At 43.5% G+C, this 5,785-nt stretch overlaps 1 protein-coding gene across 1 annotated transcript in view; it reads right to left on the bottom strand.

Moving 5' to 3' along the window:
- The window catches only part of LOC112070180 (inositol-3-phosphate synthase 1-A-like), an 8,843-nt gene extending 6,591 nt beyond the window's left edge, over positions 1-2,252 (bottom strand). Inside the window, 1 exon segment of the mRNA XM_024137596.2 lies at positions 1,977-2,252. The gene's annotated coding sequence lies outside the window, so the exon portion shown is untranslated.
- Positions 2,253-5,785: the final 3,533 nt, after the last annotated feature.

Genomic DNA, 5,785 nt, shown 5'->3' with positions numbered 1-5,785 from the left:
TCCCAGGGTCCTTAGCTTATTGATGAGCTTTGAGGGCACTATGGTGTTGAACGCTGAGCTGTAGTCAATGAATAGCATTCTCACATAAGTGTTCCTTATGTCCAGGTGGGAAAGGGCAGTGTGGAGTGCAATATTGATTGCATCATCTGTGGAACTGTTGGTGCGGTATGCAAGTTGGAGTGGGTCTAGGCTTTCTGGGATAATGGTGTTGATGTGAGAGTTTATGGCCCTACTTACTGTATATTACAAACAGCTGTCTAAATTGTTAAAAATACCACTGACAAATGTAACAGACAATGGATGAAGATATCATAAAACTTTGTAGCCTACTGGCACAAACAAATAATGAGTGGAGATCGGGCATTTGTTGGAATTCAGGTATTCAAGTTTTTGTCCGAACACTGTGAAAATTGTCAAATTCCCCTTATAATCCCTTTTTTTCCTGCCTGGCTCTAGATTACACCCATCTATAGCCTACATAGGCCTCATCAAGAGGTTCTGATCTCTTGGCCTAACGGTTAAAGCGGTTGTTTGACAGTCGCTGTACCCAGGGTGAAGTTGGTGTCAGATGTGGGATGGCGCCCTCGCAGAGGCATGTACACGTGACTGGGTACATACATCCGTTCAATGTCTATTTTTGATTAACATTTGGTTGAGTTGTCAACTAACGTGAAATCAACAGAACATTTCACCATGACATTGGATTTAGTTTTTTTTTTAAATGGGTGAAAAAAATATGAAATTCCCTTACATTGATGGCTTTTTGCAAATGCCATGCAATCCAATCCAGTTTTCCACATTGATTTAACATCATAACATTTATTTATTTTTGTTGAAATTAAGAGGAAACAATGTTGATTCAACCAGTTTTTGCCCAGTGGGGAGGGACTTGCATTTTTTTACATTTTTAGTCATTTAGCAGACGCTCTTATCCAGAGCAACTTACAGTAGAGTGCATACATTTTATTACATTTTACATACTGAGACAAGGATATCCCTACCGGCCAAACCCTCCCTAACCCGACGCTATGCCAATTGTGCGTCGCCCCACGGACCTCCCGGTTGCGGCCGGCTGCGACAGAGCCTGGGCGTGAACCCAGAGACTCTGGTGTCGCAGCTAGCACTGCGATGCAGTGCGCTAGACCACTGCGCCACCCGGGAGATTTAGACTTGGTACAGAGCATTGGTTCCCCACCAGGGGTACTTGGCTTTTCCACAGAGGGTACTTGAGAAGACTCGAGACCATAGACATACTGGTAAAATACACACGAGGGGTATTTCAGGGGTACTCCGGGCAGAGAACAATTCAGTTGGTGGTTTGGAAACCGAAAAAGGTTGGGAACCACTGGTATAGAGAGGCGTGGGGACAGCTCTCCGGAAGGAAGTAATATAGCAACCTTAACCAATACCTAGCCACCTTGTCAAAAGGATTGGATCTCTTGGCCTAGCGGTTTAAGTGTTGGCTCGATAGTCGCTGGGCCAGAGTTCGAATGCGGGTTTGGGCTACCCCCAAAATCGCCTGAGATGCAAAATCATTGTATTGCTTTGAGCCTATTTCAGCCATTACTGGAGTGTGTTCGACAGGTCATTACTAAACGTTAACGGGGAAAAACTAATGGCACAAGCAAGATTGGGTTCGAGTCGCCAGCGTAAAATGAAAGCAATCGATCCAGTGACAATAGGCTACAGGAAACAAAGGAAATTGATGGCTGAAAATGAGAAATCCTCAGCTGGTCAGACTTGGAAAGCGAGTTGATGTTTATACGCTGTATAGAATTACCGTTAGATTGTGAATGCATGACATGGAGTTTCAGGCTAATCGGTTACTGTAGCCTACAAAACACATTTCTGAAGAGTAGCCTATGTATGCACAGATATTAGCACCGTAACTCCTATTGCGGAACTTGGGAATTCACTTCAGTAGTAAAAAAAAAGCCTAGTACGCACTTAAAGCCTACGCACTTTAGTCTACTTACAGTGAAATACGTTGGAGTGTGGAGATGGAACTTTTTCTTCCCAAACAACAGTGATAGGTTACGGACGGTTCTTCGTTGATTTGATAGCTTGCTTGTTTAGATTTTTCTGTTATATTTAATCTAATAACCTAGTAAATCGCTTGTTCTCATGCGCAGTCCGACCTCTTCAATTCGTCAAGTGAGCCGAAGTGACATGAAGATGTGATGTTCCAATATTGGCGTTGCGAGTGCAGGAGGATATCCAGTAGATCCCCGTTCATTTATAGATAGCTTAGTAGCAGAGCCGGACTGGCTACTTGTAGGCAGAGGAGTGTCTATGCAAAATCCCCGACATTTACATACAGTGGGGAGAACAAGTATTTGATACACTGCCGATTTTGCAGGTTTTCCTACTTACAAAGCATGTAGAGGTCTGTCATTTTTATCATAGGTACACTTCAACTGTGAGAGACGGAATCTAAAACAAAAATCCAGAAAATCACATTGTATGATTTTTAAGTAATTAATTTGCATTTTATTGCATGAATAAAGTAATTGATCAACTACAACCCAGTAAGAATTCCGGTCTCAACAGACCCTGTTAGTTTTTCTTAAGAAGCCCATCCACTGTTTCACTCAATTATCCTGATTAACTTCCAAAACCCAGCACCTGTTTGAACCGTTACCTGTATAAAAGACACCTGTTCCACACAATCATCAAACAGAACTGCCAACCTCTCCACAATGGCCAAGACCCAAGAGCTGTGGTAAGGACCTTCAGGCATAAATTCCGTAGACGTGTACAAGGTTCGCGTGTGATGGGCTCAGGACAATAGCCAAAGCAGCTTGGTGAGAAAGGCAACAACTGTTGGCAACAATTATTAAGAAAATGGAAGAAGCTTCAAGATTGTACGGTCATCACGAACCCTCGGGCTGGGGCTGCCATGCAAGATCTCACCTCGTGGGGCATCAATGATGCAGTGAGGAATGTGGAGGGATCAGCCCAGAAACACACGGCAGGAACCTGGTCAATGACCTGAAGAGAGCTGCGGACACCTCACAGTCTCGAAAGAAATGAAAACCATTCAGTAATAGTCACACTACGCGTCATGGATTATATCAACTACCAGCGCACGCGAAGGTCCCCCTAGCTCAACAACGCACGCGCATCAGTCCAGGCCCGTCCGAAGTTTTGCCAAATGACAAATCTGGATGCCCAGCAGAGAGGAATGGAAGAAGGGTCATCGTGGTCTGATGAGGACAAAAATAGAGCTTTTTTGCTCTAAACTCCACCGCGTGTTGGAGGAATAGAAGGTGAGTACAACCCCAAGAACACCATCCAACCGGTGAAGCATGGAGGTGGAAACATATTCTTTGGGGATGCTTTTCTGCAAAGGGGACAGGACGACTCCACCGTATTGAGGGGAGGATGGATGGGCCATGTATCGCGAGATCTTGACCAACAACCTCCTTCCCTCAGTAAGAGCATTGAAGATGGGTCGTGGCTGGGTCTTCCAGCATGACAACGACCCGAAACACACAGCCAGGCAACTAAGGAGTGGCTCCGTAAGAAGCATCTCAAGGTCCTGGAGTGGCCTAGCCAGTTCTCCAGACCTGAACCCAATAGAAAATCTTTGGAGGGAGCCGAAAGTCCGTATTGCCCAGCGAAAGCCCCGAAACCTGAAGGATCTGGAGAAGGTCTGTATGGAGGAGGGGGCCAAAATCCCTGCTGCAGTGTGTGCAAACCTGGTCAAGAACTACAGGAAACGTATGATCTCTGTAATTGCAAACTAAGGTTTATCTGTACCAAATATTCAGTTCTGCTTTTCTGATGTATCAAATACTTATGTCATGCAATAAAATGCAAATTAATTACTTAAAAATCATACAATGTGATTTTCTGGATTTTTGTTTTAGATTCCGTCTCTCACAGTTGAAGTGTACCTATGATAAAAATTACAGACCTCTACATGCTTTGTAAGTAGGAAAACCTGCAAAATTGTCAGTGTATCAAATACTTGTTCTCCCCACTGTATATGTACACGCCAGTAAAATTAGACTAGTCTTGCTATTAGGGAAATATAGACATAAAACATTATTATGTCATACAATTCAAGAAGTCCTAACGTTTCAGCAATTGACTTGTGCTTTATTGACAATAATAGTTAATAAAGGATATTTATAATTATCTAATATATATTACTGCTATTACACTCTGATCAATATGCTTTATTGTTCAGTGATTCTGACAAAGTTGTGCTTTTTTGTATTTCACAATCAAATCATGTTGTCACCTGGTCATGCTGCTGCTCCAGTTTCAATTGTTCTGCCTGCGGCTGTGGAACCCTGACCTGTTCACCGGACGTGCTACCTGTCCCAGACCTGCTGTTTTCAACTCTCTAGAGACAGCAGGAGCGATAGAGATACTCTGAATGATCGGCTATGAAAAGCCAACTGACATTTACTCCTGAGGTGCTGACCTGTTGCACCCTCTACAACCATTGTGATTATTATTATTTTACCCTGCTGGTCATCTATGAACGTTTGAACATCTTGGCCATGTTCTGTTATAATCTCCACCTGGCACAGCCAGAAGAGGACTGGCCACCCCTCATAGCCTGGTTCCTCTCTAGGTTTCCTCCTAGGTTCTGGCCTTTCTAGGGAGTTTTTCCTAGCCACTGTGCTTCTACACCTGCATTGCTTTTAGGCTGGGTTTCTGTACAGCACTTTGTGACATCAGCTGATGTAAGAAGGGCTTTATAAATACATTTGATTGATAATAATGTTAAAGCTGATGTGAATCAAATAGTTTGTTACCATCACTCTTGAAGGTGATGCTGGCGACTGGTGACTTGCAGCCGCCCGGAGGCCCAGCCTGATGACTAAATCACGATGTATGACATTGTTTAGATAGCTGACCATTTGTGGGCAGTGGCAACCCGTCATTCAGGGCAGGCAGAGCCCCATCTGTTTATTTTGTTTTGACTGTTTGGCATGTTATTGGCATTATTCCGTGTCACATTTCAGTTTGCAAACGATGTAACAAAAAAATAAAGTATGGCACCTCCAAATGCAGGTGTTTCAGCCTAACTCAGTGCTATCTGTGGTGGTGGGGCAGCCAGTGGAAAAATACTGAGCCTAGGGGTTGGTAATGTTCTCTAGTTGTGCCGTGATTGGCTCAGTGTTTTGTCACTCATGGGGACACTATGTTACCCCAATATCTGCCGGGGAGAGCTCGAAAATTCAAGCCACTTGGGTGCTGCCATAGAGTCACATTAGAAATGCCCATCCAAGAAGGCTCAAGGCCATTGGCCACAGATAAAATGATGCCAAATTACGTTATATGTACCGTAGTTTTGATTGGACTGATCATGTCAACATCATACTTTCAAATTCTTATCTAGCAAGCTAGCGGTCATCATCATGAATCAAGTCAACAATATACTGGCAAATCCTTTTCAATCCTTGTCATATGAAGAGAAATTATGAAGAGAAATTATAGATAAAATGTATCGGTGCTCATCGGCCAGTGGACATAAACATTACAAAACAAGTTGGAAATCGCAATTTCAATACTGAGTGGTTTGGAAGGAATCAGTGGCTCACTGCAAGCATTACAAAGCAATCATTAGCCTGCTATTCAGTGGAGTGGATGTGTGGTCCAAGTCTGGATTTAAAGGTCTCTTTTCCAAGCTTAAAAGGATAAACATTCAACATTGGCCATGCTGCCAATCCAGCATGACTTCTGCTACGTTCAAAACAACTGGAAACTCTGAAATGGGAAATCTCAGACTTCAGTGAGTTCAAGACAACTGGGAACTCGGGGGGAA

The sequence above is a fragment of the Salvelinus sp. IW2-2015 genome, unplaced genomic scaffold (assembly GCF_002910315.2).
Source record: "Salvelinus sp. IW2-2015 unplaced genomic scaffold, ASM291031v2 Un_scaffold1251, whole genome shotgun sequence".
Taxonomy (NCBI): Eukaryota; Metazoa; Chordata; class Actinopteri; order Salmoniformes; family Salmonidae; genus Salvelinus; species Salvelinus sp. IW2-2015.
The sequence above is the reverse complement of the archived record's forward strand: the minus strand, read 5'-3'. Positions and strand labels throughout refer to the sequence as shown.